Source organism: Schistocerca americana, chromosome 1, assembly GCF_021461395.2.
Source record: "Schistocerca americana isolate TAMUIC-IGC-003095 chromosome 1, iqSchAmer2.1, whole genome shotgun sequence".
Taxonomy (NCBI): Eukaryota; Metazoa; Arthropoda; class Insecta; order Orthoptera; family Acrididae; genus Schistocerca; species Schistocerca americana.
This window is the reverse complement of record NC_060119.1, coordinates 1051058313-1051081263: the sequence shown is the minus strand read 5'-3', so window position 1 is coordinate 1051081263 and position 22951 is coordinate 1051058313. Positions and strand designations below refer to the sequence as shown.

The following is a 22951-nucleotide window of genomic DNA, read 5'->3' as shown; positions in this document are numbered from 1 at the left end:
AAAGAAGGTCCCTATGGAATATAATACCCTGGACCATATTTAAGCTCTTATGGGGCGTGATGGTAACGGAAACATCCCCCAGCTTGTCAGAAGCGAGTAATGCCCGTGACTGGGCAGAGGATGCGTTTTTATCAAGGCTGACCTTGACCGCATTTTGGACAAGCCTTCCACCTCTCGAAACTTGTCCTCTAAATGGTCTACAAAAAACTGTGGCTTCATCGAAACAATTGAGTCCGCATCAGTTCTCATACATACGAGGTACCGGGATGAATAAGGTTTGCTGCCATCCTTAGCCTCACGTTCCTCCCATGGAGTAGCCAGGGAGGGGAATGTTTTAGGGTCGTAATTTCTTGCATTGTACTGAGACTTAGAACGCTTAGAGACTGCTGATGTTTAATCACCAGCAATTGATGACGTGGTACACTTCATCGCGCGTCATCCGCGCTGATGCCATCCACTCCGACCAGGGGCCCTCCCCACGGGCGCCACCCAGCCACAGCAAAGGCCACCTGGCAGGATGGCCATTGCCAGGAGTGCCGATGCCCATGGTGACTACTACTACTCCTTGGCATACGTGGGGAGTTAACGGCGCAGGCATCAGCAGAGCGATCCCTGTGTTGTCAGGGGGCTACAACCAACAGGGTACATGTCCGCCCCGGCACAATGGACTGGCTACCGTGCTGGATATCAGGTCCAAACAAGTCCATGGTCATCGTCGGCGCAGAAACCGATACTGCATAGTACATGGTGGAAAACGCACCCAGACAGGTGCCTCGCCCTAGAGATGGAGAATGAGCGGGATTGCAATAAGACGACGAGAAAGCGGGCTAAAAATCTCAAGGCACGATGAATACGATGCACCATATAAGGCGCCCTTCCCCAATTGGCTCGCTCTTTGGAAAAATTTTGACTTCTTTTAGTCGCCTCTTACGACAGGCAGGAATACCTCGGGCCTATTCTTACCCTCGGACGCACAAGGGGGTGGGATAAATGACTTAACGCGTGTAGTGATTACTTTTGAATGAGCCACTCGATGGTCCTGCTGTGACTGCCTCACAGATTACGAAAATGAAGCAGCAGAATTAAAGCGGCCAGCAGTTTATTCAGATACATTACACTGTGACTAACAGTCGTCCCAGTGATATTATGCGAGGAGTACTAACAATTCAAAGTGCCGATCAATGTTAAATTGTTGTGTTATGCAGGGCATTGGCGTACAAACGTGTAGTGCGAGGCAGCCTTCTACTAGTAAGAAAATTGGAGAGTGCGCTACTACTACCATACATCCCCTGCTTCTCGGGAGTAAACACGGCGCTGCAGACATCTTGGTCAGGCTTTCAGTTCTCTTTGACGGGTAGTGCGTGGTTACTGTGAACAGCTGTTTACGTCTAACCTGAAATACTTTTATTTAAAATCGAGTAGTCCTCATACGAGCGAATGGTGCACAGCAGTGGGAATATCAATCAAACATTTTCAATGAAGTTATGGATATCCTTGAAGAGGCATCAGCATTTTCTTGTTTCTGTTAGTATCGAATTTGTCACGGCAACACATCGAACGACAATCTGATCTCCCGACAACAATTCCAGTGTGATAGAAGTATCCAACGAAAACGGCGCCCTTCTTGGGGGCGGGAGTGCGTTCCGGCACCCCCCAAGGGCGAATGCATACAGTTGGAAGTTATTCTTGGCTGCGAGGAAGTCAGGGGAAAACTGGCACGAGCCACACAATTCTGACAGCGGCGACGGAGCGGTTATAATTAGTGACGGGAGAGCGACGAAAACACACGCGGCGTTTGGGCACCTTAAAACAGAACCACTAAAGATAGCGAGGGCGTCGGAAGGTCTGCGTCAAGCCGGAAGCCATGCATAAGTTCGCTGCGTATCCCACCACACACGGTACGCTGCTCTGTACTTAACGTGGCTGCTCGTACCTTCAAGAGAGAAGCTTTCTAAAAGTTAGCTTCCCTGTTTCCGCAAAATATTGTACACATTAAGTTAAAATAAAAAGCGAGAATTTACTTGAGAAGCAACTGCGTGATGCTTTATGCAGAGTGCTTACTATTTTTTACTGCCAGAACTGCACTACCACTTCCCTGTAGAACACTTAGCTACGTGGAACTGCCGAAGTGCTACGACCGACACATCTCCATACACAGGGGGTGGGCAAAAACATGGAAACACCGAAATCACAATAATTTGCCGTGCCTAATACGGTGTAGGAAAAGCATTGGCATTCAAAACAGCTTCCAGTCGTCTCGGAATGTATAAATACAGTTACTCTATGGGTTTCAAGGGAATCTTATCCCATTATTACAGCAAAATACTGACAAGTTCCGGTAACGATGACGGAGGAGCATAGGAATCACGCTCTCTTCTCTCCAAAGCACACAAAGGCTCAATAACACTGAGATCTAGTGACTGGTGGATAGCGGCGGTGCAACAACCCATCCTCGTGCTTTGCTTACAAAACCAGTGCTAGACGACGCAAGCTGTGGGAAAAGGGGTCCTGTTGTCTTGGAACACAGCATCACTATTGGGGAACGAACAATGTATCATGGGATGGACCTGATCAGCCAACATGGTCACATAATCCTTGACAGTAATGTGGCCTTGTGGAGCACCGATGCGGCCAATGGAATACCAAGACATTGCTGCCTAAATTAGCACCGAACCCCCGCCATATAAACGCGGACAGAAGTTGAAAACAGTGTACAAGACTTATCCAGATAAATAACTTTCTTCCACTGATACGCACACAGAGGTGACAAAAGTCACGGGATACCTCCGAATAATGTGTGGGACCTCCTTTTGCCCGGCGTAGTGCAGCAACTCGACGTGATATTAACTAAACAAGCCGCTGGATCCCGTGCAGAAATCTTCTGCCATACTGCCTCTACAGCTGTACGTAATTCCGAATATGTTGGTGGTGCAGGATTTTATGCACGAACTGACCTCTCGATTACGTCCCGTAAATGTTCGATGCGATTCATGTCGGGCGATCTGGGTGGGCAAACCATTTGCTCGAAATGTCCAAAATGTTCTCCAAAGAAACCGCGATTAACAGCGACCCGGTGATGTGTTTGGGAAGATGAAGTCCATGAATGGCTGCAAACGTTCTACAAGTAGCCAAACATAATCATTTCCAGTCAACGATCGGTTCAGTCGGACCAGAGGACCAAGTCTATTCCAAGTAAACACTGCCCACACCCATCAGCTTGCACAGTGCCTTGTTGACAACTTGGGTTCATGGCTTAGTGGGGTCTGCGCCACACTCGAACCCTTCCATCAGCACTTCCCCCACCTGGTATCGGAAGATATCAGATCAGGCCACGGGTTTTTAGTCGTCTGCGGTCCAACCGATATGGTCACGAATCTAGGAGAGGCGCTGCAGGCGAAGTCGTGCTGTTAGCAAAGGTACTCGCGTCGGGTAATCCGTATGTCCCAACAAATTTCGGCGGTTCTTTCAAAAAGTGTTGCTTGTCTGTTAGCACTGACAACTCTGCGCAGACGCCACTGTTCTCAGTCGTGAAGTGAAGGCTGTTGTCGGACATGCGGCATCCGTGGTGAGGGGTAATGCCTGAAATTTAGTAATCTAGGCACACTCTTGACACTGTGGATCGCGGAATACTGAATTCCCTAATGATTTCAGAAATGGAATTTCCCATGTCAAACTACCATTGCGCGTTCGAAGTCTGTTAATTCCCGCTGTGCGGCCATAATCACGTCGGAAACTTATTCACAAGAGTAGGAATGTCAGTACCGCCAATGCAATGCCCTTTTATACCTTGTGTATGTGATGCTATCGCCGTCTGTATACCTGCATATCGCTATCCCAAGCTTTATGGCTTACTTAACATGTTTTTCTGTTACGGGCATTTGCAGCAATGATCTGTGGTTTTGAAACTCCAGCTCGACCTGCAATTTTCTGTTTATAGAGCTACTAGCTCCGTCTTGTTTTGATGCTGACAGTTTTCGCCAGTGCGTTGTTCACTTCTTCGGTGGCTTTTACAACTGTCCAACTGTCGTCCTCTTATTTTTCGTTTCAGTCTTCTTCAATGACCGTCCGTCATGATTACTCGAAACACTTTCCATCCGCGCTGTGACTTAGTGGATGACGTTTTTCCGCTTTCCTTTTATGCGGTACAAATCTTCGATACGGTGCCTTTTGAAAGACTTAAACACTTCGGTTACCTTGTTTACAGAAGTACACACCACACGAGCACCAACAATTTGTCCACGTTTGAAGTCACTTAGCTCCGAAATAACGCACTCACAAGTACACGGAACACTGTTCTGACTACGAAAAATACCTGCGACCTATCGAGGCCATTACGCAGGTGCCGTTCTTGGCGAAATATAGCAGGGAACCTGCATGCTTGGCTAGCATCTAAATTTATGTTGACGCATATACTTCTATCGGTGTAAAAAAAAAACATATTTACGTCCAGCACCCGTAAAGCCATATTCTGCAAACCATGTGGGATGCAATGAAGATGCTACTTCCCATTATACCACAGATTAGCGTTTCTTCCCATTCATTCGAGCGTGGAGCGTGGGAAAAGTCCAATCTGGTCGATAACCCTTAAGGGTGCGATACTGAGATCTGTATATATTCCTTCCTTAATAATGATTCTCGAAGATTGGTAATCAGGCTTTCACATAATAGTTTACGTATATTTTCAAGCATCTGCCACTTGCAGTTTATAAATTTCCGTGGCGATCCCCCGTGTGTCAAAACAACCTGTCCCATAGAGGTGCGTACGAGAGTTTTACAAGCAATCTCGTTCCTACACGGACTGCATTTTCCCGGCAAAACAAAGTCTTCTATCTTTTTTACCTAAGACTGAGCTTCTGTGGCCATTACATTTCGCAGCCCCAAAAGTAATTACATCCAGGTATTTGTAGGAGTAGACCGATTCCAACTGTCGTCACGTATCCATGTAACGCACCAAGATGACCGTGTTAAGCACTGGGCTCCCCATGTGAGAGAACAAGCAAAGAACTGTTCAACTTCCTTCAGTCCGATCACACTACCCCGGTGAGCTGACTGATAAATTTCTCATTTTTTTCTAACGACTTTCCTCGTAACTCATCGAAATGTTCACTATTTCTGACTTAGACCTATGTGTCCTGTCCCGTAACAGTTTTTTTTGCTTTCATTTTGCCCAGCGTTGTTCTATTACCAGTGGAATCCCAGGCACAGCTCTTTTAATGGGAACAGAAATTAGTCCCACAGTTATCCATGCAGTCATCGAGAGTTTACTGATGGCTGAACTGCAAAAGGGACCAAGCTGTTTTGGCGTCTAGCTAACTAACTTTGATGTAATTAATCCTGATTATTTCCATATAGTCTCAGTTCCGCACTGATTGTGATTTCCCTTTCTCAATGAATTACGACTGAAAATAAAAAGAAGGAAAGAATTTTGTCACACAGTCGTATTTGTTGCGGTAACGAAACGCACGAACACGGGAAGAAAACTTACGGACGAAGACTTTTCAAGACAACCCGCACAAACACGAACGCGGTTCAAGCTAAGAGATGTACATTTTCTGAGCGACAAACGCTTGGAACGAAATCCTAGATATTTGCAGTATTACCAAATTGTTAAGGCTTTGCAATGCACGTAATAAATGCTGAGGAGTTCAGCTGACTAACGACATGATGCACATTTCACACAACCAGCTTTTAAAGACATTAGAAGGGCCGAAAAGTGTTTTACGGTGAGCTGCGTCCATATATCGAGATAAATAGATGCTTTTGTTTCGCTTGGTATTCCCAGTTTCTTCCTTTCTGTTCTAGCGATAACTGGTGCCCTATATTATTTTTATTTAATCAACAGGCTGCCAGTAAAATCTTACACACTAGAGATAAAACATAATGTGATAGCCTCGTAGGAATGAAACTGAAAAAGAACGCTTCTAGTCTTGTACTTGCCACAAAAAAGTATAAGCGATGAGGATCGTTTTGAAACGGGGAGGTCTTATTGTGCTCTAACATTTATCACTTCTTCCAGTGAAGAAGTTCCAAAATTCAATATGATTAGCTAACAAGTAAGTACAGCATGCAGGACACATTCATTCGGAAGAAAATCACTAATTACACAGCCTTCTTGCCTCGTCTAATTACATGCTAATAATTCTGGACACTGTGAAGAACATTCAACTTACCTGAAGGTTGTGAAATGTGCTGCTAACGAAGCCCGTGCTCTTCACGGTGCGTAAGAATTTCGACGCTAATAACTCGAGAAGGAACTCCGGGCGGCGGCTCGGGATTCAGCTTTTCGGATACTACCGGCTACAATGAAGTATTTTGGACGCAGCAGGTTATTACACGGGGATTACACGACCTGAGTAGGAAGTATGGTACGCACAATATTACGAACTTGTTCGCAAAGAACGCGCGCAAGAATGGACAAACTTTGTTTCTCTAAGTTTCATCTCCAAGTTTCCGATTCGAAGGACGACGATTCATGAGTAACCAACGTGGTTAAAATAGAAGACTATCTATGACTGAAAAGGAAAGGTAACTTTAGATTCTTCTTAAAAATATATAGTTTATAGCCTGCCAAACACAGACAGTGTTTGGTCGCTGTGGCCGAGCGGTTCTAGGCGCTTCAGTCCGGAACCGCGCTGCTGCTACGGTCGCAGGTTCGAATCCTGCCTCGGGCATGGACGTGTGTGATGTCCTAAGGTTAGTTAGGTTTAAGTAGTTCTAAGTTCTAGGGGACTGATGACCTCAGATGTTAAGTGCCATAGTGCTCAGAGCCATTTGAACCTTAAGAAACTGCCCCATGCACTCCAAACCAAAAGACGTGGCATGCTGAGTAAGGGGATCGTTTTACTTCATGACAACGCTCGTCCACACGCAGCCAATAGAACTCAAGTGGCGATCAGATCATTTGGCTGGGAACAACTCGATCATCCTCTATACAGTCCAATGACTACCACGTGTTCCCTGGATTTGAAGAAGCATCTGGTTGGTCAGATGAGGATTTCAAAATACCCGTGTTGCAATAGTCGTCAAATCAGGAGTCAGATTTCCACGGGAATGATATAGCTGTCCTGGCTGAAAGTGAAGAAAATCTTGTAGTCCTACTGAATAGAATGGATAAAGTTATGGGTGAAGAATATAATATGAGAATTAATAAAGCAAAAACAAAAGTAATGGCATGCGACAAAGAAGATCAAGTGAAAGTCCAAGTTCATGTAGGCAATGAACTGCTTGAACAAGTTGATAAATTTACTTATCTGGGCAGTAATATTACCAGGGATGGAAGGAGCAAGGCAGAAGTGAGAAGTAGAATAGGTCAAGCAAAGGCTGCTTTTAACAAGAAGAAAAACATATTAACATCTAAGAGCATCAGCCTTGAAACCAGGAAAAGATTTTTGAAATCATATGTGTGGAGTGTGGCATGCTATGGGTGTGAAACATGGACTCTCGGGACAGAGGAACAGCAGAAGCTAAATTCTTTTGAAATGGGGTGCTATAGACGCATGCTCAAAATAAAATGGATCGACAAGGTCACAAAAGAAGTGGTTTTGGAAAGAGCAGGTGAGAAGAGAAGCTTCTGGAGTTCCATTGTTAAAAGAAGAGTGCAATATACAGGCCATTTATTAAGACATACAGGACTCTTGAACACAATCATAGAGGGATATGTCGAGGGAAAAAGACCAAGAGGAAGACCACGACTGAGGTACATGAATCAAATCGTGAAAGATGTGGGATGTGACACCTATAGAGAAATGAAGAGAAAAGCTGAAAGACGCACAGAATGGAGACAAGCTGCCATTGTAGCTGTTCCAAACCAATCCTTGGATTGACCACTACAGAAGAAGAAGGTATTTCAAAGTAGGTTGTACGTTACTATAAGTGCCTTAATACTGGTGAGAATTATACAGAAAAGTAGATTACAGAACAGGCTTTCGTGTGAAAATAAAACTGCTGAGAAACGTGTACTTGTTTAACGTATCTAAAGGCTGAGGAAACAATATCGTCTAACAGACTCAATAATAAATGAGGTATTATTTGGTAAAAAAGTTAAACATTTATTTGAAAGAATCTGCATTATCACAGGCAGTATTTACAGAACTGTATTTCCAAAACTCAAATCGCTGTATTGTGTACGTTCTTCCCGTATTCGTCATCGAAGAGCAAATGCGGTGTTTCAGTGAAATGATTAACACACATTGGAATCGAACAGCTCGTGGCAAAGCCACTGTAATTACATTATTCGTAATGTAATCACCGTAGCTTTTGATACTGGACTACCGAAAATGATGTAGCATATCCACCGAAAATGATGTAGCATATCCACATGTGGCTCTTTTCAAGCGACTGTTCTGTTCCATTCGGCTGCGATTTAACCGCTTCATTGAAACTCCACATTGACACTTCGATGACGTATGGGCGATGGAAGTTTTACATGGTAACTTCCATTTTGATAAATACAACTACGTAAGTATTGTGTGCGTCAACACTCGGCTGTTTCAAGTAAATGTTCACCTTTCTGCCAAATAATACCTCATTTATAGCTCTTATGAACCTGCTGCTTATAACTGTCTATTACACGGCAATGTTTCTTCAGTGCCCCGTGCTTCTGTAGATTTGTTTATCTTCAAACACAGATAGTACAGAAATGCAATGTTTTACAGATGACCTTGATGGGAGGTAGAAGCGACACATTCCCGCACTTTTACATCATTTTATTCGGATTTAGCCATTCGAGTTGGGGTATGTCCCTTGTTAGTGCATTTTCATTCAGAGCTGTAGAATTTTGCAGACCGTATATGGGTCTCCAGTTATTACTTTGGCGACGACTTGCGTGTGATGGACGAAACAGTGTACTTTATTTGACACCGCCTCGGCATGAACCTGTAGTAGTAGTCTCTGAAGAGAATAATTATTTCAAGACAATAAATGGCGCCAGGTTGCTGTTTCTGCTCTAACTATCGTAAAAAAATACCTCATTCTTACGATTCCTCCTCCATTACAATCGTCGTACCAGCACACAGCCCTTCGGAGAGAATCGATACTTCAAGACAACAAATCTCGATGGCTCCTGTTTCTGTGCGAGTCATAATCAAGAGAACTGCTCATTCTCGCGATTCTTCGTGCATTATATCTTCAGTAGCCGCTCATATTCTAAATAACAATAGCATTTTCTTTTCTAAATACGAAAAAATGCGCGCTTCGGTAGCGTGCGTTTGAGCGCGCGAGAAGGTATTCCAGTGGTTCCGATTCGCGGAAGGTATTGGCGGACAAGGGCTCAGCGAAGCGATGTAGGGAGGCCGCCGTATTTTAAGGCGGCACCACGCACCCCTTTCCCTTCCCTTCTCTTCTTCCGGGCGCATAATGGAGGCAGCAGCTTACACGCGCCCTCGCGTCGGTGCTTGCAGAAACAAGGACACTGCGAAATACGAGCGGCGGCGCTGCACGGCATTGTTTGAGCAAGTGTGCCGGGAAACAGATGGTCCGCCAAGTTTGCGAGCTAGCGCACTCGTGGGAGCGATCCGCAGTCCGCACTCAGCGCCCAGATAATGTTGCACGCTCTCCGGCCGCCAGAGGCGCCGATACCTGCAAAAGGGTCCCGGTTATGAGCTTTCCCCTCCTGTGGATCAACTTTTTCCAGCCTCCCGAAGTTAACATGGAGGCTTATTTTCAGTATTATTTCTAATGTATCACTTCCGGAAACGTGCAGCCAAGTCCTAATTAAACATGGTAGATTTTTCATCATAATGAAAAATACAGGAAGGGAGGCTCTTGTCCACGTACAATGAATGTTTCAAAATGAAAACTAGTCACTCACTAAGAATTAGCTCTACCCAACCATAAGACGTACGGGTGGGTGCTGAAACATTGTAGCTCTGATACGTTAGTAGCATTGTTAGCTACATTTTTCATGGGTCACCTTCCACAGCCGGCCGTGGTGGCCAAGCGGTTAAAGGCGCTACAGTCTGGAACCGCGCGGCCGCTACGGTCGCAGGTTCGAATCCTGCCTCGGGCATGGATGTGTGTGATGTCCTTAGGTTAGTTAGGTTTAAGTAGTTCTAAGTTCTAGGGGACTGATGACCTTAGAAGTTAAGTCCCATAGCGCTCAGAGCCATTTGAACCACCTTCCACATACCTTTCAATCAACTGTCCCTTGTCCCTCCTTGTAACAATGTGAAAGTGGCCCAGTTTCACGTATTGTCTTTTTCAGCAGAGGTGTGTCTTTTACTTCTTGGTAAAAAATACTCCGCGCATGTGGTAACATAGCCACTGAACCTTGGGAATAGATTCCATATTTGGATCTGATAAAGACACGGCATCTTCTATGCCGAACATTGTGCAAACGAGTATGAGATAAATATTATGTCTTAGAGACAAAGTGATCACATTTCGCAGAGCGATAGTAATACAGATACTGAGCAAGAGGTAGAAAGCGATAATTCAAAAGATGTGGCTGCAGTATCTTAAGCTAGCTAGGAAGAAAAGGATGGCAATCTGTGGAAAAAATCTGCACCACCAAGAAACACTTGCCCTCACTTCTCAAATCTGCTGAGAGATCATCACCGGAGTGGAAGAACCAAGACAATCTTGTCTTCTGGTTCAAATGGCTCTGAGCACTATGGGACTTAACTTCTGAGGTCATTAGTCCCCTAGAACTTAGAACTACTTAAACCTAACTAACCTCTAAGGACATCACACACATCCATGCCCCAGGCAGGATTCGAATCTGCGACCGTAGCGGTAGCGCGGTTCCAGACTATAGCGCCTAGAACCGCCCGGCCACTCCGGCCGGCTCGTCTTCTGGGATGTGAGGTGTATCCCCGAAGAAAGAACCAGAAAACCAAAACTACGTGCAAAACTTTCTGTAGGTTAATATGCAAGGAACATTAATTTGCAGTTTGCAAAGAATGTACCGGTTATGACAGTCAAACTCTCCAGAATGCACAGTCTTCGTGAGACAGTTTTTGTGATTATGACAAGCGAATGTTTACATCTTAAAAGTAGTTAAATACATCTTTAAAGCACTCTACTGCTGTGATGGATGCACGTACATTCCAATTTCTTGAGAAGTTTCATAAAAATATTATTTCTAACTGAGGTAAAAAAAATACCCCAAGCGTGTAGTAACGTCACAAAAATTACGCGCGTGTTCTTACAGGCTAAGTGGCAGACCACAAAGCCGAAATCTTGGGGTTCAAACCTCAGTAGATCCTCGAGGAAATTGGGGATCTGTTAAGTGACAATCAGTTTGTAAATACAGTCAAATACATTAGAGTGACCGTTCTGATGCTGCGCTCGATAATGGGAACAGGATTTAAGGAAAATCACGACACCTCCATAGTTGATTACCTCCAGTTCTGGCATGATATCTGCATTTGTTATTTGGCTTCTTTACACCATTACTGTACAGTGACTAAGACCCACATGACCACAGCAATACGCTGTATGCATCTTCCTGTTGACACTCGCAGATAATGCTATAGTTATAACCTTCTGAAGAACGGCACTATGCCTGAAATCAGTTAAGAAATTAAATTTCTTTCATGAAACTGTTTGCTGATTATTTCTATACAGTTTCATAGGGCTTGCCAATCTAACAAAAAGCGTTTAACAATGTAAAATGCTGCAAGATGTTCGAAATTCTTGTGAAAATGGGTGTAAGCTACGGGTAAAAACGCAAATATATGACATGTACAAGAGCCAAGAGGAAAAACTAAGAATGGAGACCAACAACTAAGTGCTCAGATTAGAATGGATATACGCCACAGACGTAGCCTGTCGCCCTTATTGTTCAATCTATGCAACGAAGAAGCAATAACGGAAATAAAAGAAAGGTTCAGGAATGGGATTAAAATCGATGGTGACAAGATATCAACGATAAGATTCGTTGATGAAACTGCTATTATCAGTGAAAGTGAGGAAAAATTGCAAGATCCGTTGAATGGAATGAGTCTAATGAGTAAAGAATGTGGATTGATAGTTAACCGGAGAAAGATGAAAATAGTGGAGTACGAGAAATGAGATTAGCGGTAAACTTAAAACCAAAACAGGGGACCTCGAAGTAAGCGGTTTGTAGGGTAGGAAGAAAAAAAAAAATGAATGACGGACGCAGAAAGGAGGACATAGGAAACAGATTACCACAGGGAAGGGTGCGTCTAGACCGTAGCTGAACAAATTTCTGAAGGACGGCCCTGTATCGAAGTGGATCGTCATGGACTTGGAGAGTACCGGAAAGGAAGAAAAATAGGTGGGTTTGAAATGTGGTGCTGTGGTGTGGTGCTGTAGAAGTATGTTGAAAATTCAGTGGACAATTCTGACTAGAAGAAGGGACAGAATTACAGGACATGTGTTAAAACAAAAGATAATAGCTCCCATGGTACAATAATAGCAACAGAAGATAAAAACTGTAGAGTCAGAAATTGGAATATACGCAACCACGCAACCAACATATAACTGATGAAGCTAGGTGCAAGTGTTGCTTGGAGGAAAAATAAAGAGACAGAGAGAGAGAGAGAGAGAGAGAGACAGAGAGAGAGAGGCACTTTTGCACCTCTGGCAATGATTTATATAGGGTGTTCAAAATAAAAGTGTCGAACACTTTGAGAGACGGTAGTACTCATCGTAACAAGAAAAGTTAACTCCAATAAAAATGGGAGCAGAAACACAATGCTTTCCATTCCGCGATAAACACGTTTTTAAAGGAAGGCGTGCGCTACTCTTGGTTGCGGATATTAACATAGTAGCTGCACTGCCGCTACGTCAAATGTGTCGGCAGGGTATTATGGTCATAATTAATAAAACATTCCGGGCTATTATGCCGTGGTCGAAGCGATTCACTTTAAAAACCGACGTTTCGTCTCCATCAGCCAGTAACGAGCCTGAGGTGAATCGGACATTCAACAAAGCTACGACCCCTCTTGAAAATGTCCGCCGCAGTTGGGGACGAAACGTCGGGTTTTAAAGTGAAATCCCTTCGAAAACGGCATAATAGCCTTAACATTTTATTAATTTTAACAATTCCGGCTGTGAATGTTTACATTTTACAATCTGAGTATTGTGATGTCTTACTCATAGTACTCTACCTACCATTAGGTGGTCTGCTGTATGTTGTGTGGTTCGAGTCTGTTGCGGGCTACGTTAGTTTTCGTCGTGTTTGTGTGCCTTATTGTACTGTGCTGTCAACCCTGAGTAGTATCACTATGTTTTATCTTCTTCCAAAGGCGTTTTCGGCATATTGCGAGAAGGTTATGAGAAGTGTAGCGGGAGCTCTGACAACTTCTGTTCCTGATATGTCTCTGTGTTTTTCCTGTTCTGTATCCTATGTCAGTTCTCTTGGAGAGTGTTTCTGCACAGTGTGTTATTTTCGTTTATTACATTTTTGCCTTCTACTATTGCCTTTTGTATGTAACAATTTTCTTCCATTGTTAGTTTTCGGTATAAACTGTTGCTGTGTTTCAGTATGTGTAATTTACATTCGATCTTACTGGGGTGGTTGTTTTTGTCCATTTCGTGTTCTGCGAAAGTGAAATGTGTGCTGTCACTCTTTAGAGGTCTCATGTGCTCTGTGTACTTTATTCGAAAATTTCTGCTTGTCCATCCTGTTTCTGGCCTGACAGGAATTGCATGTGAGTTGGTATATCCAGCATTGCTGAATTTGTCTGAGGTTCTTTTGTCTGCTCTTAGCCTTTGTTGAACTGTGTTGTATGTTTTGAATCTTATTGGGATCCCTTGCTGTTCCAATGTGCTTCCAGTTCTGTTTTCTATTTTATTATTGTATGTTAGTGTGTACCACCTGTTTCTTTTACTGATATAGTGTGCTCTGCTGTGTTGTCTATGAGTTCTGCCTCTAGGTTTTCAGATCCTTTGGTTGTCCTATTGAGTGAATGATCACTATTGTTGTTTCATTTTTACCTAGTTGTTGAGCATGTTTATGGTGTTTGTTTTGTAGTCGTTTTCAGGAGCAATTTGTTTGATTATATTTAATGCCTGAGTGTAGTTTTCTGGTTTAAGAGGTGTTCTGTTTATCCTGTGGAACATATGTGTGAGACTGGAGTATTTATGCAGTATCCAGTGGTTGGACGAACTATGGATAACAGTGCTTGTGGATGTTGTTTTCTGTAGACGAAAACTTCATGTTGGTCGTTGTTTCTTGTAATTTTAAGATCCAGAAAATTTATCTATTTCTGTTTGAAGTGGACTTGTGGATGTACTGAGTTGAACTACTGTATACCATAAGGTATACAGTAGTATACTTCTTGTATGATGTTTTGCGCTTCATCTATGTGACAGACTACGTCATCCACATATTGGTACCAATAAATTATTTTGTACCCTTCTTGTTTTCCAATGCTGAACACTGTGTTCGCTATATGATCCAAGATTATGTTCGCTAAAATTCCACTGATGGGAGACCCCAAGGATTGCAAAAAAAAGTTTTTGTTGAAAGTGAAATAATAGTGTTTTGTGATTAGCCTAAGAATGGATGAGATTTCATTTATTTGCTTGGGAATTTCTTGCTTTTTAGCTGTTGTTCTGTAATATGTGGGTCACGTAATCGCTCTCATAGCCCAACTGTACAACGCTGATATACGTAAGTGCAAGTTTTTGTATATGTATATATTTTTTTACTAAGAGCCAGTTCTACAGTAGTAAATGACTTGATGTATGACGAGATAAACGGAAAAAAACCACCACCACAGAAAATATGTGGAAACAGCGGCAACAATCTCAAAACCATGCTGCTGCTTCTGCATGTTTTAGAATCAAAGAACCCACCGATGGCGATAACTGTCGCTGAAACTTGTTTGGGAATACATAAATAAATAACAACAATGTTTTGCACCAAGGCGGTTGGTGTATTATGCCGTGATGATTAAACATCTAACTTATTACGCTGAGCAGACGATTTCCGATAAAACTTTAAATTACGGCATCTCTTTCTCAGTGTCCCCATTTTGACGAAAAAAAATCCTATACACTGTCCGAAAGCTACGGTCAAGTTAGCTGTGAAGACCGCATGAAAATTCGCCTAGTACTTTTAGAGATTGGCGTGTTCGAACAACCAGACACGACGGTTTTAGTTTTATTATTAGTACAGATACAGATAGTCTTAATCGGCTTGTATCGACTTTACAACAATTTACCGTTTTCGTCTCTTAAGAGTCATCGTCGGAATCTGTTACTTAGAAAAATAACACGTCGAACAGTCACCCAGCGCTCATCTTTGTCACGTGACGTCATCTGGTTTTAGTTTATGTCAACTGACCAAGATAAAAATTAGGTGACTGTTCAACATGTTGATTTTGTAACAAGATGCTGATTCTGACGATGACTGATGAAGGGTCGAACATGGTAACCTGCTTTAAGCCCATAGCGACCAAGACATTTGTGAATAATAAAGTACTTTCCAAAACAGATCGCGTTGCTTCAATCGGGCAATCTCAAATTTCAATGGACATATTTTTTGCTTATATTAGCTGACAGACCAGTTCCTTGCTTTAGCACGCGCACTCAACGACAAACAAAAAACTGCAGGGCGTCGACGACATGGGGCTCTAACTCGTCACCGGAGCACGAAAGCAAACATGCAGAGCACTTAACGAAACCTTAACACTTGCAAGGAAGAACTTTATAATCAACATAAACGTGTTACCTCTTCGAGTAAACGCAATGAAGTTCTGTGTACAAACTGAGGGTGTTGTAAACACTAAGTGCAGTTAACAGCTAAAGTACATTCAATGTCGTACAGTAATGCATGGAGGCATTAACGATGAGGCTAAGAGTAAGTATTACCAGCGATAAACTATAAAAAAGATTTAAGGACAGACATCTGCGCACGTCTGGGTTAGAAAGCAAAAAGTGTTGAGTGTAGGATACCTGAGTGGCCACGTACGTTTTCGTAGTTGCGCTAACGAACAAGTCACCTTATGGTCGCGCGAGAGTGTAAACAAGTGCAAACAACACCCCGCGTTCTTTGCTTGTTCTTCTTTAAATTGCTCCACTAGCCTCTGCACGGGGCTGGTTTACAACATGGTCACAGCGAAACTTGAGTAAACTGCAGTCGAGACATAAAAATACACTGCGCGCGGGTACTTCAAAAGCCCGTGCGTAACAAATGCACAAAGAGAGCCGGCAGCTGAGACGGGAGAGGGCAGTGCCACCAACTCGCACGGCAGCAGAAAAAAAGGGCGGATGAGGAGAGGGAGAAAGGAAAGGAGCGGGAATTAACCACGGCTGCCTGCCCAAATTAACGGGAAAGCTATCCCATTCTGTTTTTAGTCCACAAATCCTTTACTCCACGTAAGCGCCGCATGTGAAATGCCGTACTCTCTCGTTTGTTCTGCGTACGAGACTTAAGAGTTTCTGCGGCTGTTAATGCACTTCAATTAAGTGAGATGTGACGCTGAAGGGCCTAACTAAGCGAAACGTACAGCGTACCCCTACAAATAAAACCCTCGCGGTGCTTCCTTTTCCAAAAGGAGGGGAAATAGGAGCGGATGGACTATTTGCCATCAAAAATGCTAGCCGCTACTCCGCTGTAGCTTACACTGCAGCGTCCATCGCTTTTAATAAGATTGCCTTTGAGACAGGACCTGTAACTGAATTAAACTGAAGGCACAGCATTTGCCATATGGACGTAAAACAGGGTAGCGTACTTCCATTGCAAGGTAGCATTTTCGCATCGTAACGGAAAAAATCGACAGATATAAAGGTAATTTCAGGAGGATCCCTTGGGAACGTAACAGGGCCATTACTATTCACAATACACTGCGTTAATCTAAATTAGTTACCTAAAAATAAAGTTAATAATTTCGAAATAACTGACTGATTTTTCCGCAGGAGCTCTCCAAATCTCGCACCACCAAGTTTCAATTCTACGCCTCCAAATGTAGCTCCATTCGCTCGTTATGAGGAAACAGATCGTGATCACATTAACAATGGAAAAGTAAAGCGCTGCGGAATGTGCTAAGGGTTGCTTTTGGTAACGCAAACTCCATTTGTTGTAAGAAGACGCTTCAGAACGGAGTGTCACAAAGCTCCGCTTCGGGCAAAGACTATTAGCGTCGTATGATGTGTTAGTGGAACTACGTTATGTGGCACATCTAGAGAAAGGTCAAGGTCACCCACGGGTAGCCACACTACGGAATATGTGAGGAAGACATACGAATAGCTTGGCCACCCCAAAGGAAACAGTGATGAGGACAGGTGTAGATCTGAGGACCGAATTCCTCCCCCGTCCAGCCTCGTCACTTCAGAGTAGCGCTTGCAACCTACGTCCTCAATTATTTGTGGGTTGTATTCCAGTCTCTGTCTTGCTCTGCAGTTTTTTATCCTCTACAGCTCCCACTAGTACCACGGAAGTATGGAAGTTATTCCCTGACGTCTTAACGGCTGTCCTATATCTTGGTCACCACTGGCTGCTGATTTGGCACCCTTAGACTTTCACCTGTGGGGATGTTACAGACAAGGTGTACATCCTTCACCTGCCTGCACCTACCAACAGCCGCAGAAACTAAGTCTCGTACGCAGCTGGCTTGCTGATGCGGATGTGGAAAGCAATTTTTTACGGATGGGATATCTACCGTGTGACAAGAGGAACCACATGGAACATTTTAAAAAGAAACTTGATGTTCTGTCAGTTTAAGAAAGGAGAATAAATTAAATGAAGTAAGTAAATCTTCTGCCTTAATTAATGTCACTATTAGGTAACCAATTTAGAATAACCTGTATATTAATGATCTAGTAGTTAACGCCAAGTGATGACTGGGTGTTGTGTGATGTCCTTAGGTTAGTTAGGTTTATGTAGTTCTAAGTTCTAGGGGACTGATGACCATAGCTGTTAAGTCCCATAGTGCTCAGAGCCATTTGAAGTTAACGCCAAAAGCACCGTGAGGCTATTCGTGGACAACCTGCAGTCAAGCCTAAAAGTAAATAAATGTAATACACTATGCATAAATAGGCGAAGAAATCCACTACTGTTTGATCACATTATTGGTGACAAATCTATGGAAATAGTAACTATGGTAAAATACCTAGGAGTAACCTAACCATTTGGATAGACCTAAAGTGGGATTATCACACAAAAAGCTTGTAGGAAATAAGATGCCAGATTAAGAATCATTGGGAAAATCTTGTGGAAATGTAATTCAGCCACGAAGGAAGTGGATTACGAAAAATTCTTGATACTGCTCATCAGTCTGGTAGCCTTATCGGACAGGATTGGTAGAACATGCAGCGAAGATACAACCGAGAGCGTTGCGGAGACGCTCAACAAACACCAGTGGCAGATGCTATGAGAGAGGCATTGTCCATCATGCAGAGCTTTGTTGTTAAAATTCGATAACGTACGTTTTGGGGAAGTCGGGCGACATACTGCTTCCATCTGCATACGTCTCGAGAAATGACGATGACGAGACAATCAGAAAAATTAGAGCTACCATGGAGTTTCACCAACAATCATGCTTCCGATGTGCCATTCCTGAACAGAGCAGATAAGAGGTGAAAATATAGTAGTATCAGAAGTACCATCCGCAAAACATCGTTAAAGTTGTTGCGGTGTGGAGATGTTGATGTAAATACTGTTTGACTATTAATAAAATATTCTCGGGATTCAAGCCGTGTCTAGTGGTTATGCCTAGGAGCTTTCGGCAGAGATCCCCTGTCACGCTTTTCTAGTCGCGCCGCCATCAGTGACGTCGCTGGTGTCGAGTCCCGCGCCATATATGGCAATGTTTTGGTTGCACGACCGCCGCGCCTGCTTCAGCTCCCCGATCACGGGATCCCAGAACGTACCCAGCTGCAATCCCCCGACTTTATTGAGTTTGTTGTCCGATACTTTGACCTCTATTGCTTAATGTATTACTGGGCGGAAACACCTTTCATGTTCTGTGCGACATTGTTCAATAGTACGGACAGTCTGATCAATATAAAACTGCCCACACCCACACGGTATTTTGTATATTTCCGGTGTTCTGAGGCCAACATCTTCTTTCATAGGCTTTATTAATTGACGGATGGTTGCTGGGGGCCTGAAGACTTACCGACTTCATGTTTCTGAAGGCGTCGTTTGATCTTCTCTGTCACTGAGCCACACGGTAACAACACAATCTTCTTCGTGTGGTCTTCGGAGACCTGCTTTCACGGCTTAGCAGGAACTGCTTGCTGTTGTTGAAAACTTTACGAAGTGGCTGAATTGTCTCGGCAGGTTTTTGGCGTCTGAAACGGTTTCAGCTCGATTTACGAATGTCCTCAGAACACAATGTTTCTGTGCTGGATGGTGGTAGCTGGTGGCGTGCAGAAATCGATCTTTGTGGGTGGGCTTGCAGTAAACGTCAGGTGTCTATCAGATTAACTGCAACGACTGCTAATCCCTGTATGTTGAACAAACAGGGCGTACTTTGGCAATTCGGTTCAAAGAACACCAAGATTTAAGCAATTCGAGATCTGCCTTAATTAATCACCAAAACAAGCACACAAACACTCTATCCCTGATATAGATAGTAACTTCAGTATCCTCCATATACAGCCGAAAAGTCAAGTCTTTAACTTACTGGAAGAAACTGAAATTTTACGCAGTCTGGACCAGATTCCACTACATACATTAAATGAGCAAACCACGTCGAAACATGCGGTTCTACTGAATAACTACATGTTTCTAAAATAACGTGTCACTAGGTCAGGCCTGATTCTCTGAACTCCCATTCGTTTAGTAATTGTTTCGCGTGAATCATCTTTCCATATTAACATTATTTCGTCGAATAAAGCATGCTCGGCCTGATCATGTTGATTTCTCGTTATGCTTCTAGTCTCACTACACTTATATTGCAGAATTTTTATGATCGTTTTTATATTTATACGTTTTTATATCATCACTTCAGACCATACATATAATCCTACATATATGATAACTAACTGGGTACAGTTTATCTTACCATTATTTTTATCGCAGCTTTTATTGTATACTCCTGTCTTCATTCATTTGGCCTGTCTACTACTGCTTTGTTGCCTACTAAGACACTTATTTTCATTAGTCTTACCTTTTCCCATTCGTTTAGTTGTCTACCCTCTTAGCCATCTTTCCCTATGGTTACTCCTCTGTAGGATGTATGGCGTCCAGCCTAATCTCTTGGTGTGTTATTTCGATGCTCACATTACTACACCCACCTTTTAGATCTGTGATGGGTTTTTTATATATTTTATTTTTGTCACTCGAGCCCATAATGTATCACACGTGACGATTTACTTAGTGTGGTTAAATATTAACATTAATATTTATCACTATTGTACCTATTTGTTCATTTTACCTATGTACATTGTCTTGATGCCTGAAAACGGCACATGCTAGAGAGCTACTTAGCCTATCGGCGTACCACAGCTTATTCATATTCTAATACATCCTTAAACGAAGTACTGTAAGCGCTCGGGCTAATCACTCTAGATTTTCTACATCATCGCTGATAACATCAGTTTACTTAGTTGGACACCGTTGGCGCCCGCGCCGCATCGCGCTTCCAGAACTCTGGCGTGGCCCTCTACATAGTAGTGGTTAGCGTTCACGGTTCACACTGTGAGTACTGTGTTTGTTCTCCTCTTCTGTTTACTTCGTTCCACTCGCCCGGATGTTACATTTTAGGTCAGTTTCATTACTGGGTGCCCCTTTTCTCTTTTCTCTAGTTCCGCCGAAACGCAGTAACTGAAACCCTTGTACTGACTAGCCCAACCGCACGTTATGTATTACCAAATACTACAAGTACGTCTCCTTGTTTGGGGAGTCTGCTCGTTTGGTTTTTATACATATTTCGCATTAAATTTCTTCCTTCCTCTCCTTTGTATGTTACAGTTTCATAGACCTGAAGACGAAATTATAGAGAGACCCGCTTTAGTTGTACTAACATTTATTTAAACCACGACCGGTTTCGAGATTCTAAAATAAATATTAGTACAAGTGAAACGGATCTCTCTAAATTACCTACGATTTATATGGGCACATGGCCATCGGCACTGGACGTTGGCACAGTGGCATCGAGCTGAATGGTCTGATGAATTCCGTTATCTTCTTCATAATGCCGATGGGATGGCGCGGAACCGTCGTCTTGTAGGGGAACAGCTTCTTGACACCTGTACTGCGTGACGGAGACAAGCTGGCGGCGGTTCCATTATGCTCTCGGGCACATTCATTTAGATATCCAGGGGTCCAATGAAGCTCGTGCAAGGCACCATGACGGCCAAGGAGCATCATACACCCCTTCACGACGATCATGTTTCCCAACGGCAGCGACATTTTTCAAGAAGATAATGCGCCTTGTCACAAGGGCTGTGTGGAGTGGTTCGAGGAATACTGGCGGGTTCCAATGGATGTACTGGTCTCCTAAATCGCCAGATCTGAACCCGATCTAACAAATCTGGGATGTCATTGAACATGGCGTCGGAGATCATCTCCCCCTCTCCGGAATTTACGGAAATTAGGTGACTTATGTGTGCAGATGTGGAGCCGACTCCCTCCAGCGACCTACTGCTTCCATGCCACGCCGCGTTGCCGCTGTTATCCATGCCAGAATGGACATAACGGCTACAAGGTAGGTGGTCATAACGTTCGGCTGATCAGAAGTGTAGACTACAGCGTTGCTTCTAGACGACACTATTAATCGCTGATAACACAAGGCCGAGAAAACTTACATTCTCTTACAGTATTTTCCTTTATCAGATTCTATCATTTAAGGCGGCAAGTAGCCTAGATTAGGATTCCTCATGTACACAAAAAATGGCGAGACAGCAGATATCCAATGAATTTAAAGATGCGTTCCAAAGAACGTAACACGTATGTACAGCACAAATGAAAGTGTAACTGAGAAGCAGTTGTGTTGTTAGTGCAAAAGCAGTAACAGCAAAATAGATCGGCCAGGAGAGCTCAGTAACTTCAGGAGAGCTCAGTAACTTCAAAACGTAAGTCACTGAAAGTAACTTGAGAACAAATCTATAAGCGACATTTCATCAATCCCAAAGCTTCCCAAGTCAGCTGTTGGTGACGTGACTGTGGAGAGGGAACGCGAAGGAACGACCATAACTACCGCAAGAACAGGCCGATCTCATCTACGTAAGGACAGGGATCGCCGGGGATTGCGGAGAGCGGTTCTAAATAATAGTATGAAATCCGAGGAAGGAATTACTCGTGGATTCCAAAATATTACCAGCAGTCCAGCTAGCACAATGACTGTGCGTAGGGAGTTAAAAAGATCTCTATAGAATGCTCGAGCAGCTTCTCATACACCACACATTTCTGTCGTCAATGCTACCTAACGCTTGTGATGGTGTAAAGGGAGGCGCCGTTGCACAGTACACGATTAGAGACAATTATTTGGGAGTGATGAATCACGCTAAGCCTTAAGGCAATCCGACGGAAGGGCGTGGGTTTGGCGAACGCCTGGATTCGTTACTTGCCGTCTTGTGTAGTGTCAACAGTGAAGAATGTAGGTGGAGTTACGGTTTGGGTGTGTTTCTTGTGTGTAGGGTGTGGTCCCCTTATTGCGCTTATCCGGAAGAATATGGTCACATTTTATAGCATTGTGTACTGCGTGCAGTAGAGGAACAGTTCGGAGACGATGACTGTATCAGCGTCTGTACCCTGTCACAAAGTCGCAACTTGGATGTAATGGTTTGTGGACAAAACATTCCTGAAATGGATTGGCCTGCCCAGAGTCGTAACCTGAAACCATTGATCACCTTTGGGATGCCAGAATGAGAGGAGGTGAGGTACTGACAGAAGTAAAGCTGTGAGGACGGGGCGTGAGTCGTGCTTGGGTAGCTCAGTTGGTAGAGCACTTGCCCACGAAAGGCAAAGGTCCCGAGTTCGAGTCTCGGTCCGGCATACAGTTTTAATCTGCCAGGAAGTTTCACCTTTGGGATGAATCAGATCATTGACTACGCTCCAGACCCAGCGTCCAATATCACTACCAGCTCAGGA

The 22951-nt window shown here is 43.6% G+C and overlaps 1 protein-coding gene and 1 non-coding gene across 2 annotated transcripts in view; one reads left to right on the top strand and one right to left on the bottom strand.

Annotated features, from left to right (window-relative positions):
- The window catches only part of LOC124617093 (headcase protein-like), a 711612-nt gene that overhangs the window by 668572 nt on the left and 20089 nt on the right, over nucleotides 1-22951 (bottom strand). The window lies entirely within an intron of this gene.
- Trnas-cga lies at nucleotides 22782-22856 on the top strand. Its single transcript has one exon. It is a non-coding gene; the product is annotated as a tRNA-Ser (tRNA).